A 13691-nucleotide genomic window follows, 5' to 3' on the forward strand; every position below is an offset into this window, starting at 1 on the left:
TTGAATTCCATCTGATGCCTTCTCTGTATAATATATACATTAGGAACCAATGATGATAGCGGAATAAAACTTTACACAAATACGGTATTTGAGCTGAGGTATCCCTTGTGGAAAAATTGTCGTGATCGGACTATAACTTTTCAATGCAATTAAAATAAATGAAAATACCATTCAATACTCAAAGTACACAATCTAATTAATTTACAGCAAAATAAAAAAATATGTAAATGACGGATAATGGAATCTCGATTATCACTTTATCATGCGAGAGTATAAAATGTTTGGTGACACCCGAACTTAGCTTTTCCTTACTTGTTCTTATTACATTTATTCAWAAATGAAGTTCCGAAAAATGCAGAATGCTGGAAAAGGCTTTTGGTGATAATTATTTGTCGTGATTATATGTYTTTGAATGGTATAAATTATTCAAAGAGAGTCGAGAACGCATTGAACCACGTCCAGTACGGCCGTCAACACCAATTAATGATCAATGCGTCAATAAAATAAAGAAATCGTTGGAATATCGGAAGAAGCAGCAAAAAAAAGTGAAAAGGTTTTAAAATAATTCAGTTTTGTCGAAAAACAGCGTGGCGTTAACGTCTGTGAAATAATGCTTTCTGACTACCGCAATGTCAGAAAATATTATACTTATTTTTATTTTTTCTCATCAAAGACTGACCAACTGATTAAATTTTCCCGAACTGATCAATTTAAACTGCGCTCAAAGCGAATCGATACCCAATTTTTTTTCTCAGAGTTGTACAATCCTTTTGATGTTGGCGTGAAGTGTGTGTTTGGCTGATTTGTTTCGCATTCAGCAAAGATGATAAATTCATCGAAAGCTTGCCTCATCTGAGTCGCTCTGCTAATGAAGATAACATCARAAAAATTAAAGAATTGTGCTTGCAAATCAAAGTTCYGGCATCAGAGATATGCKGGATATGAATCATGTTAMTGCTAGACTTTTACCAAAAGACCTGAATATTTTAGAAATCACAAAAGCGATGCTTCACAAGGTAGCTGAGGATTTTATATTCATCAAACKCATCAYTATTGCTAAAGAGATGGGTSAGTTGATGAATCTAACTTTGAAACTGTTCAATTAGCTAGCGAATGGCGCTTGAAAATAATATCCAAAACAGAAACCACACAAAATTAGCCGAAGGGATGGAAGTCCAGCTCAGGCGAGACTTATGAAAAGTGAAAGAAAAATTGGTTTAAATGTTGACATGTTTGTACTGGCAGCAATTTTGAAGGCGGTAATTAAAATACGCGAAAATTTAGTGTTTTTCTTTCTGGGTCACGTTTGATCAGTTGGTATTTAGACAACTTAAAACTGTTTTGACATGGATAAACTAAAGAAAGAAGTGTTTTGACATGTCAGTTAGAGATGGAGTTTAAAGGATGCTAGACATTTGTTTGACGCAGAAACTTTCCTCGTTGACAGTCCTTGAGCGCATAAAAGTTCGAATGTGATCGAATACGTATCTACTGAGAAAATATGGAAATGAAAATTTTCAGAATTTAGTAAATGAATACAATTTGGTCTTCTTTAAAAAGGATTTTTTTCAAACCTTTTGAATTTTCCTTTTGTATATTCTTTAAATCGAAATCATGAAACAAGTCTTCTGTTTAAGCCATTATGGAACTGTCTATTCACTTTATGCTGGCCTTCACTGAATTGACGTCTTTCGACATTACATAACTTAATGTGCAAATAAGTTCTTGCAAAACCCTACAGGCAGAGCATAGAGCATACAATTAACATATTTTACACACCTACAATTGTACTTGTATTCAAACGTATATATATATATATATATATAGATAAATGTATATAAAACGTATAACTGTTTAAGTTGTATCTGTAAGTTTATCTTGCCTACACTAACATTTGTTGCTGACATTAAAACTGATTTTGATATATATGTAAATAACATTGTGGGTTGAATGTCACAACAAAAGTTAACGAACCGGGCATAGCACCGCAGAGAATGCATGCCACCGACGGCTCCAACATAATAAATAATAAATAAATAAGTAAGCAAAGAAAATATGCAAAAGGATCACAGCAAAATGGAAGCTGGCAAATGAGCAAGCAATGTGAGGCCGCTGAGAAATAGAAAGTTGACAAATAAGAGGGTATGAGAGACGAATGGTGGCTAACTAAAAAAAAAAACCAAAGAATATATAAACAAGCGAGCAAGCGAACTGACAAATAACTGCGCATAATTGCACTCACACACATACATGTGTACGTGTGATGTAATTTGTATGAAGTTGACTGACAGCGGGCTAAAGACCTTCGACCATTAGGCAGTAGGCGTCAGCTTGGTGGCTGTTAGGCGCACTCAAGCATAACAAACAGTTTATTGTATTGTGNTACGTATCTACTGAGAAAATATGGAAATGAAAATTTTCAGAATTTAGTAAATGAATACAATTTGGTCTTCTTTAAAAAGGATTTTTTTCAAACCTTTTGAATTTTCCTTTTGTATATTCTTTAAATCGAAATCATGAAACAAGTCTTCTGTTTAAGCCATTATGGAACTGTCTATTCACTTTATGCTGGCCTTCACTGAATTGACGTCTTTCGACATTACATAACTTAATGTGCAAATAAGTTCTTGCAAAACCCTACAGGCAGAGCATAGAGCATACAATTAACATATTTTACACACCTACAATTGTACTTGTATTCAAACGTATATATATATATATATATATAGATAAATGTATATAAAACGTATAACTGTTTAAGTTGTATCTGTAAGTTTATCTTGCCTACACTAACATTTGTTGCTGACATTAAAACTGATTTTGATATATATGTAAATAACATTGTGGGTTGAATGTCACAACAAAAGTTAACGAACCGGGCATAGCACCGCAGAGAATGCATGCCACCGACGGCTCCAACATAATAAATAATAAATAAATAAGTAAGCAAAGAAAATATGCAAAAGGATCACAGCAAAATGGAAGCTGGCAAATGAGCAAGCAATGTGAGGCCGCTGAGAAATAGAAAGTTGACAAATAAGAGGGTATGAGAGACGAATGGTGGCTAACTAAAAAAAAAAACCAAAGAATATATAAACAAGCGAGCAAGCGAACTGACAAATAACTGCGCATAATTGCACTCACACACATACATGTGTACGTGTGATGTAATTTGTATGAAGTTGACTGACAGCGGGCTAAAGACCTTCGACCATTAGGCAGTAGGCGTCAGCTTGGTGGCTGTTAGGCGCACTCAAGCATAACAAACAGTTTATTGTATTGTGCGCGAGTCTCATAATCTAACAAAACAATGCTTTCACATACTTTTAGTGGTAATTGTATATATATGTATGKGAATGTATATTTTTGTATGTGTACTCGTACCTGTGTGCTTAAAATAGTGCGTTTCTCATTTTTCTTATAACAATGCCACAAAGCATATATAGATATGCAAAAATTGTCGTAATATTTGCAAAAAAAATTATTTTTTAGGATAAAAAATCTCCACTGCCGCACCGGTGACGAACGATATGCGCCTTGTTTGCATATAATTACCGCAAAAGGCAAATACGCACACACACACACGCATACGCATATGCAGCAGCATAACGATTCAATATTTTTGTGCGCGCGAATCAAGCTTTCAATGCCGACCAGCATATCAAAATTTTTGCGTGCTATCGCAGAAACAAAGCGAAAGCACAGTTGGTGCCACGGGGCGTATGTGTAACGAATAGACGCTGTGTATACTCAATGTGTGCAGGCAATGCGGGGTTGGCAAGTTGGACAATTGACTGTGTGAATGACGAAATCCCACAASTTATGCTGAATGTTTTTTGACAGTCACGCACACATGCAAAAATACATACATACATACATTTAAACCCACAAACATGTATATATGCATGTATATCTCGTACATATTCAGTGAAATACAAACAAAAAGCGGTATTTGTTGTATTGTTGTTGTAGCGGCAAACATTTTATATATTTCAACTCTCGTCGCCTACTAYCGCCGCTACCTTTGCGCTATTCAAATTTACAACAGTACGCATGCAGACAACTGATAAGCGCACCGCCATTGCTTCACAGTGTAACCTGTATGTGTGTGCGTGTGCGTCTGTATTGGTACGTTTTCGTTGTTTGTCTATCTGAACTCGTTTTAAATGCCCGCTTTGCGGTTCAATTAGCGCACAAACGTTGGAATATTTTCGCGCAATCACGTGTGGCATATCGAAGTCGCAGCACATACTGCCGCCCTCAACCACCCGCAGCAACCGCTTGAGTTTCTAGTTTTTGTGGCTTTGTTTTGGTGCGCCATTGCCATATGGTCACCAGTTTTAAAGTAATTAACCATTTGCGCGCGCATACAGTCGCGGCTGAAAGTAGACAGATCAATTATTTTCATCTTCAACACAGCAAACAGCCACTTTACTTAACTAAAGTAAAGTTAAAGTAAATACTAGATATTAAGCCGCACATTTTTATTTTTACTTTCCCTCATAATTTTCTATGCTTTTGCCTTGCCTCAAGCATTTTTATCTATGTATATTTATTTACTTGATGTTTGATTGATAGCTTAACTTTGTTGCGCAGGCGCGAGTATTTGTCGGCACGCGTGTGTCGTTTTATCGTTTGCTGTCGCTGCTGGCATAATTATGATCTGTGATGACTCATAATAATGTTTACAAATACGAATGCATGCAGTGGTGAGTGGCTGTCGAACACACTGTTATTATTTTTATATGTTGAAGCCGTTAGTCTGTAAATCACTCAAATGAATGTCAGGAAAACTAATTATTGACAGTTACTGATGTTATAATTTGAGTATATATTCATGACAGTACATGAATTAATCAATTAAAGAGCCAATGATGGTGCGAGAAATGCTTAAGCTACTGAAAGCTGATTATATTTGGTACACATTTGTTGGGAAGTTGATTTTTTTCTTAAATTTAATGCAAGTCATTTTTGTTTGTTTTGAATTCATTATTTTGTTTTTGTATATAAAATTAGTAGAAGTTAAATACAGCGTYTATCAATAGGGATGACATAAATTCACGTTCATCCATCAGCTTCTCAGCTGAGGACAGTTTCTGGCTTAACGACTTCGTTAACAAACCAAATTGTCGCTTTTGGGGTGAGTCAATTGCTCGTGTGTGGTTCAGGAAAAGCTTTTGTGTCATATTGTGGTATGGYGGCATTATTATCGGGCCTTATAGCTTTCGAAATGAGGAAGAAAATGCCGTTGCCATAAATAGCGATCGATGTTGAAAAAATTGATGCGAAAGATATGTTTTACGGCTAAACGTGGACATATTTGCAACAAAGTTTGGCGACTCGTTAATTTTGAGAAATGGCGCAGTCAAATGAGTGCCAATATCATGTGATCTAACGCCTCTTTATTATTTTATCTGGGGATATGTTAAATTATGCCAATTAGTCAGCAAATGCTTGGAGAGGTTGGAGCCGAAATTTAAGCCGGGTTATCGAAAATTGGTATAAACGAAAAATGGAGTCATTGGTCGACATTTTTTTGAAAACATAAAAAAAACTAAAAAAATCCTCCTTTTTTTTTCAACCTGCATTTTATTATCATATAAAATCCTTAAAAATGATATTTGAACAAGTCAATTGAAAAGTAAGACACAGTTTTTTGCCAAACTTCGCTTTTATGACTCAACACCCTTCCCTTACCCTTCCAGGGTAATGCACTGATTATAGCGACCGTCCAACTTTTCTCTACCATTTTTGTCRTTCGACTTATGCCTAACTTCAAAAGAAGCTTCAGATTTTGTCATCACCTCCTCATTCGACGAAAATTTTTTCTCAGCGAGCATTCTTTTCAGTTCTGAAACCAGGAAATAGCCGCTGGTGGAATATACTGGACGCAATTCGTAACCCATTTCACATGCAGCCCTTTTTCGGCGATTTTGTCCTTCGAGTGATCAATAACGCTATGTAATAGTCGCTACTGATCATCCTCCCCTTTTCAAGGTAGTCGATAAAAATTATTCCATACGCATCCCAACATACAGATCGTCAAACGCAATAGTTTAATAACAAATTTCACAATAAAAAAAGTTGCTCCACTCAAAATGATTTAATTCACCAAATAATGTTTTCGCAGCACTTTATATACGCGCCTTTTTAAACCAAAAATCATACGGAATCAATTATATTAGCGCCATTTATGTGTGGGGCCGGCGATTTTTCAACTGACTTGTTTTTGGCCCGATAGAAAAGWGTTTCAASAAAATTCCAGCAATATAAGGCCAACTATACTTCTCATTATATATTCACTGCAGCATCGCAAAAAACTGTGATGTCACACCAATAAATTTTCATTTGCGTTTATAAAGCAAAAAATCCAATGCTTCTTAGTTTTAATAGAAATAAACCATAAAATGTTGTTGTTTTTCAATAAAACAAATGTTGAAAAATTCATACTTTCAGCACTGCGCCAAAATGTAGGCAACAGTTTTAATAAAATTCTAAAATATCAGTTTTGTGTGACATATACATAGTATATATTTATAAAAATTGTATTTCCTTACCTCTTTTGCTTATTTCCTTTCGATGGTGAAGAATTATTATGAGATGAAATTGAAGCTCAAACTTTACACTTTAGGCACACTTACAACAAACACTTCGAGCTTTAGACATTTACAGTTGATGTTATGATTTCTGCCATTATGGAAGAATAAAATAAGAAATCTGAAAAKAAAATATAAATTGATTACTTGTATTTGCAATTATTGAAATATATTCACAATTCAATATAATTAGCAATAATTGAAATATATTTTTGTTATTCGTTGCGAAATTAGATAGGTTTGCAATACCATTGAAGCTAAACATTTTAGCATATTTAATATTTTTTTTTTTAAACTGAGTAGTGGATTTGGGTGCTATTAGCTTAAATTATTTTATATTTTTAAAATTATTAAAAAAAAAAWTAATTTTAATTCTTTTTTTATTCTTTTAASTTTGTTTTAATACTCATATGTCATCAGTTGGAACCAAAATTTTATTTTTATTTTTCCAAAAACTCAAACATTCCAAATATTTTACAAAMAATTCGCTTGCTTTTAATGTAAATAATTCTTATACCAAGCAAATCATATATCATATAACATTTTTATACAACAATTGCTTATACTTTCCTTATTTATTTTAACTGCATATAAACGTACAACAACAACATATTGTTCACAGCAACCGCTAAGCGGAAGTACTGTTACTTAATGCACGCAGTGACAGAGGCAAATACATATAACGATGCTTCAACGAGCTGTTGCGTGTGGCATGACTGAATATTTTGTTAATGAAAATCATTCAACGCAGATAAATCTGTTTGTTTGCTCATGATAAGATAAGCGTTGATTGTAGTTATTGTTCTTATTCATATTCCGGCAATGTAAACAAAACGCATCAAAGTGATAATGGGTAAAAATATATGAATTTATATACWTATATATTTATTAACAACGGAGACCCTTTAATTATATTATTTAAAATAAGCGATCAGCAATACAAACTGAGCCGATGTAATCAAGTTCGTTTTTCTCTTTGTATATCAGTATATCCCTGAACTAATCTCTCAGTTTTTGAGATATCGCAGGTTTTTTCCTCCCCAAGACGCTGCTCATTTGTCGAAACCACTGATATCGGACCATTATAACATGTACCTTACCAGGGCCGGATTAAGGCCCTTACGTACTCAACTGATCGATCTGAATAAAATGATTGCAAGTTTCTCATTTGACGAAATATCTTCAATAAATTGTGCATTAGCTAATGTCAAAGGCGACAGTAAGTTGATCGAAAAAATCAGTACAAATGAAATCTATCGAATTATGAATTTTTTTTGTATTATAGTTTTGTACTACCGAATTTAACGAAGTAAACAATCCCTTGACTCATTGACTTGGCTATGAGCTGTTGTGTTTGCTGAAGGTAAGGATTATTGTTCTCTTTAAGGGTKGTTATCATCGGTAAAATTAAATACCATTGTTCTCTTTAAGAATTGTTGTCCTCGCTAAATGTAAACAAAACGGKCATTGACCTCATMAAGGGTCATTGATCTAGCGAATAGTTGTTGYCCTCATTAAAGGTAAACAAACAGGTTTTTGATTTAGGGAATTAATGGCTGTTGTCAATACTAAACGTAAACAAAGAGGTCATTGCCTTGAAGAAAGGTTGTTGACCTCACTAAAGTTAAACGAAAGGGTAATTGTCTTTACAAAAAGGCATTGACCAGAGACAGTTACAGTGGATTCAAAGATCTTAGACCTAGGAAATGGGTATTTCTTTCGCTATAGGTAAACCAAAGTTTCACTGAGCTCGGGAAGAATTGTAGTATTCCTCTCGTTTAGAGAGCTTGCTTCAGTAACTATTTAAATGCCATGCTTACTGCTCCTATAAAAAAAAAAAACTACATTCCTCTTTTTCACATTATGCTATCTCCCTTCCGAAAATGGCCTAATTCGTATCGTTTTCAAGCCCACAGATACTGAATATGTGGCCGTCAGATACATCTTCACCGAAAGTTTTAGTAATATCTCACTTAACCATTTTTGTCTGGGAAAATACTAGAGTTAGCAATAGAATTTAGTCAGAATTTTTATATTTGGTTAAGTTTTGGCAAAAACTTGTATGCTTATTGATTCCTTTCTACTTATTTTTAATTCTTCCCCATTGCAAAAATAAATTGTTTTCATATACTTTTTCTTATTTTATTTATTTATATATATTTTTTTTTAAACAAACCCTTGACCAACACTATTTTTGTTTCTCTTTGCAGCCATGCGACAGCATAGAGATAAGAACACGACCAACCAAACAGAGTAAAAAGTGATAAGGAAGCATACTAAGACATATGTGAAGGCCGTTTGTTGATAAAGAATTCTTAGTTTTGTCTTTAAAATTTATGATGCGGGGTAAGTGTTGACAAATAAGCGATATAATAAATTTTATATGAAATAAAAATACATGCAAATACCCATAAATGAAAACAATTAAATTGGGCTGAAGTATAGAAATTTGTGATATTTTTGCGYACTAGTTTTATTTATGACCTAGTGTGGAGAAAATGTTTCAAAAATGTTACTAATTATTAATCAGATATTCCGTCACTATTTCGGAAATTGGGTTAATTGCGAAGTATACCTGCCTATTTAAGCCTGCAAAAGGCGGAAAATAACCCGATATTTTTTTTTTACATATTATACTCAACATTTGAACTTTGTTTAATTTATTCTTTGCATTTTCTAAAGTTTTTAACTACAGCAAATATAAAATTATATTCAGAAATAAGAAGTGTTTTCATCGGTTTGTGATTGCTGGATCCATTGCAACAACCGTAGTGCAAAAACTATATGTGAAACTTGATAAACCAGCCAAATATCAGCGCTGCTAAGGTAATGCTCTGTATTTGATGGGATTAGAGCGTCCTATTTATTATGAGCTTCATTAATATGAAGAGCTAGTGAGAACAACTTCTAAAAGTAAAGCCAACGATTGGCGAAAAAATTATAAAAATTTGCGCTTACACAAAAGACAATGCTCGACCTCACCCAGCAGCAGGGAAATTTTGCCTCGCCTGATTATGGTTCAAATCTTCCAATTTCACTACCATTGGTTGCGTTCGTTCCAAAAAGACTTTATTCAGGACAGGCAGGACGAGTTTATTCATTATTAATAACCTTTTTAACTTGAATGAAATGAAAACTACTATATTTTCTATGAAATTTTCGATATGAAGCAGTCAAGCTTTCATTAATTTTTAAAAATTTTGAAGACACGTTATTCTAACATGTAACGCTTCATTTTTATTAAGGGCTTASGTGGGTGTACGGGCTCAAAATATCGATTTTTGAATTATACAACACCTCTAAAATATTGTCTAAAAGCCTTGAGGACTTGTGCGATCGAGGATAGCTAGGCTAAGTGTTCTAAAATGTTATCTCGAAAAGAAAAAAACGATATAACTTGAACGACGAAAACGAGTTTTCTATTAAGTGTGCGAGTACGCTCTAAACACGTTGCCTACATTTGTGCGCCAAGRTTTTAACATGTTGCTACCAAAAACTGTAACGATTTCGATAACAACCATTCAGTTTTCAAGTTAAGCTTTTACAGTATTTTTAGTCAGATATATACAAATCTTTTGTTATGATTCTTTAAGGAAATTTTTACTGAAGCATGTAAAAATATTCGAAGTTTTGTTATACAAGTATATGATATTATGGCTAAATTCAGCATTCTCAAATAATATTAGCATACTTTCTGGTATAGAATGTCATAGGAATATCAAAGAGGTTGGCAGGTTCAGAATTCCAAAATATTTCGTTTGTACTTTCACTTTTACTATGTTTCTTCATCATACATACTTTATAGTATGCCCTCCTCACTCTTCACACACACATAAATGCTTTACCACCACAGGCACCTGCGGCAGTTCATTGTTAACATTGCTTAGAAGGTTCTTATAAGCATACTTATTGAATGAAAGTATTTTACGAAATGTATAGCACACAAACGCAGTAAACCAAAAAGCTCCAACAAATCCCACATAACGGTATATAAAGTAAGAATTATTCAGTTSCTAAAAAGTGAATAGCTGAAATTGTTTCTGGAAGGTATGGCAAGCATGCGGAGGTATTTTTTAAACACACATTTGTGYATTATTAGATAATAGAAGGTAAACGGTACACACACACACATATAGCTGCCACTAAGCAAGCAAGTGATTTAGCGGAGGAAGGAAACTTGTTTTCGCAACGATTTCCGCTTTGGCCGGCGCACACGCATTTCTTYACACACACACATTTCTATTTGTATATACAGCTACTTGGATACTTGTTAGCCAATGTACAAGTAGTTTGCCTGCAAGGCAATTTGTTATAGCCACGGCATTRGCAGCAATTTCTTTACGAAGGGAAAAATTTAGAAAAGCGCAACATACTTGARAACCTAGATAAAAACCGAACTATTTTTGAGCACCAGGAGGGACACGCAACTAAAGCAAATAAATAATGMATAACAACAACCACGACTTTGTGTACTGAACTCTTGGAATTCCTAAGCCATTGTCGAAGTGGGAGTGGAAACAAAGAAAGACGAAAAAGGAAATATTCGCTCTTAAGTTGAGGGCCCACAACTTTGGTTACCTGTGCCATGCACTGTCTCCGACATTTTGTAACGAAAACCGCACCTGCCAGTGCAGGCTGGCCACTTCATGTGTTGTCATTATGTGTGGATGTGTGCGTATGTGTGGGTATCTTGTTGCTTCAACACTTCATGTATCCGGTAGTAACTATGCGTGGCTCGTAAATGCGTTCGCGCACGTAAAGGTATGCCGGCGTTGTGAGTGTCCACAGTAATGACCCTGTAGAACAATTTGGAGCAAAAAAATGTATAAAGGGTTTCGTATACGCAATAAATTTTGTTTGATTACTTCATAGATAATCGTTTTTGCTTTTTTTAATAAAAAATTTGAAATGCTGAATTGTGCAATCAAAATAATATATAATTTAAAAAAATATTTAGTAGCAACGCCGCTCTATTTTTTTAATGTGTGTGTTAATTTCTAAGTATATCATCTAGATATAATTTCAARACGAAAAATGTGGCAACGCTTTTGCTTATTTTTCCGAATACGCCTTCATTCCTTATATAATAAACCAATTTTGTGTTAGTAGATGGCAACCTTGTTTGATACAATTTTCAATTTTTTGTAAGAGATTTCAGTTTTACATATTTATATACAACAAATTTACAGAAATAATATAAAGACGAAATTATTTGTTTTGATTTTTGTCTCTATCATTATTTTGAGCTTGTGTGTTAGATTCTAATYATTCAATCTCAAAATAATTTAGAATAAAAAGAGGTGGCAACGTTTTTTTTTAATGTATATGCCCTTTTTAGTACCTTTAATGAATGTACCATTCTTACATATAATTCAGAATAATGACAAATTTCAAATATTATTTTTGTTAGTAGGTGGCAATCCTGTWGTACATAATTTTCATATAAACAATGAAAATTTTCAAATATTATTGTTTTTTGCTAGGTGGCAACCTTGTTGTACAAAATTTTAAAATGAATTTAAGTGATCTCAGTTTTGTATTCAGTAAAAAATAAAAATTTCAAAAAAATTTAATCTATCAACCCTACACAATTTTTCAATAAATATATATCGAAATTATTTTAAATTTTTAAGATTTATTTTTTCTTAAAAATTTTTAAAACTAAACTATAATGTCCTCCAGCTTACATTTAATGAATTTAGCAATTGAGAGCTCTTATTGAACTATGTAAATAAAATTTTCGACTTCTCTTTTCTGTCAAAAAACTTTTTTGTTCTTAATTATTTCCTACTTGGCCTTAAGTCTTGTTGCTATTGTTTCTTTGTTGTTTGTTTGCTTTTGCACTCTTGTAACCAAAGCTGTTTGACATGCTCTTGCTCGCATTCCTTATATGCTCACCCACACACACGCACATATGTTGCCTCAAGTGTCACTGGCAGCATATTAGAAAACAGTTATTTTCACGTAAGTAAAAGTTAACTGTGTACCTATGCATGCCAAAGAAGTTTGTAAAATTCCCATGAAAATGCTATTACGCAGATATTCTGAAAAGTTTAGCTGTGTAGAGTGGCCATAAGCAAGAACTTCACGAAATTTTGTAAACACAGGTAGTATACATACAAATAAATTGCAAAATTTGAAATGATTTAAGAGTTGAACACTGCTGAGGAAATAAGTAAAAACGCTAATTTTTAGTGGTTTGCTTATAAAAAGGTGGCAACTTTTTTTTCGAAAAGTTTGCAGCCGATAATTTATGTTGATATTTTTGAAATTCTATGAAACTCTTAATTAAAAAATATTTTTTGAAAAATTAATATAATTTTTTTCCTTTTTGTGTATTGAAAAAAATTTTTTTTTTGCAAAACTAACTTTACATGTTTTAAACGTACTAAACAGACATAAAAATATTTTTTATGAAAAATAATATTTTTTTCTGTTGTGGCATCCCTATATACACTTGTGCTCATATAATTAAGTCATTCAGTACTTTTTTACAACATGTAAAAAAACGAGGTATATTTCTTTATGCAACATCCCTAATATTGCGCGAGCAAAAAGTTCCGTTATTCTAGGAACGCCACCGATTTACAGCGCATTCAAGTATTTTCGTTTGGGAGAGTTTAAATGAATTTTCCATTTATTGTCAATAAAAGTGTGCTCACATAATTAAGTCATTCTGTTTGAAACGGGTAAGTTAAAATTTTTTCGCCACAATTTACATCAATATTGTTCTTTTTTACTAAATTAAGTTATTTTTAACAAAATTTGTAGTCATCGTTGTCATGGGCAAGAATAAAAGCACAACTTCAAGCAAAAAAAGGGTTATATGGGAATGTTTTCAAAAAAATCAAAATATTGCGAAGTTGTAGGTGTTTTAAGATTTTCTCGAGGCAAAATTAATAACGCTGTTCAATTTTATAAAAAAAATAAGACTTTTGAAAATTTACCGCGTAAAAGCCAAGAAAGACCACCCGTTCTGACGATAGGGCCTTAGTAAGGCTAAGTAAGTCTGATCCATTTTAAACATCCACAGAAATTAGGGCTCAATTAGAGGAATACTATGGCGTACAAATATCTGCGCAAACTGTACGAAGA

The 13691-nt window shown here is 33.3% G+C and overlaps 1 protein-coding gene across 1 annotated transcript in view; it reads right to left on the reverse strand.

Moving 5' to 3' along the window:
• The window catches only part of LOC108973161 (diacylglycerol kinase 1), a 193514-nt gene that overhangs the window by 156750 nt on the left and 23073 nt on the right, over window positions 1–13691 (reverse strand). Inside the window, exon 2 of the mRNA XM_018940226.1 lies at window positions 6558–6717. The gene's annotated coding sequence lies outside the window, so the exon portion shown is untranslated. The remainder of the gene's footprint in view (window positions 1–6557; window positions 6718–13691) is intronic.

Source organism: Bactrocera latifrons, unplaced genomic scaffold, assembly GCF_001853355.1.
Source record: "Bactrocera latifrons isolate USDA-ARS-PBARC rearing strain unplaced genomic scaffold, ASM185335v1 scaffold_46, whole genome shotgun sequence".
Classification (NCBI taxonomy): Eukaryota; Metazoa; Arthropoda; class Insecta; order Diptera; family Tephritidae; genus Bactrocera; species Bactrocera latifrons.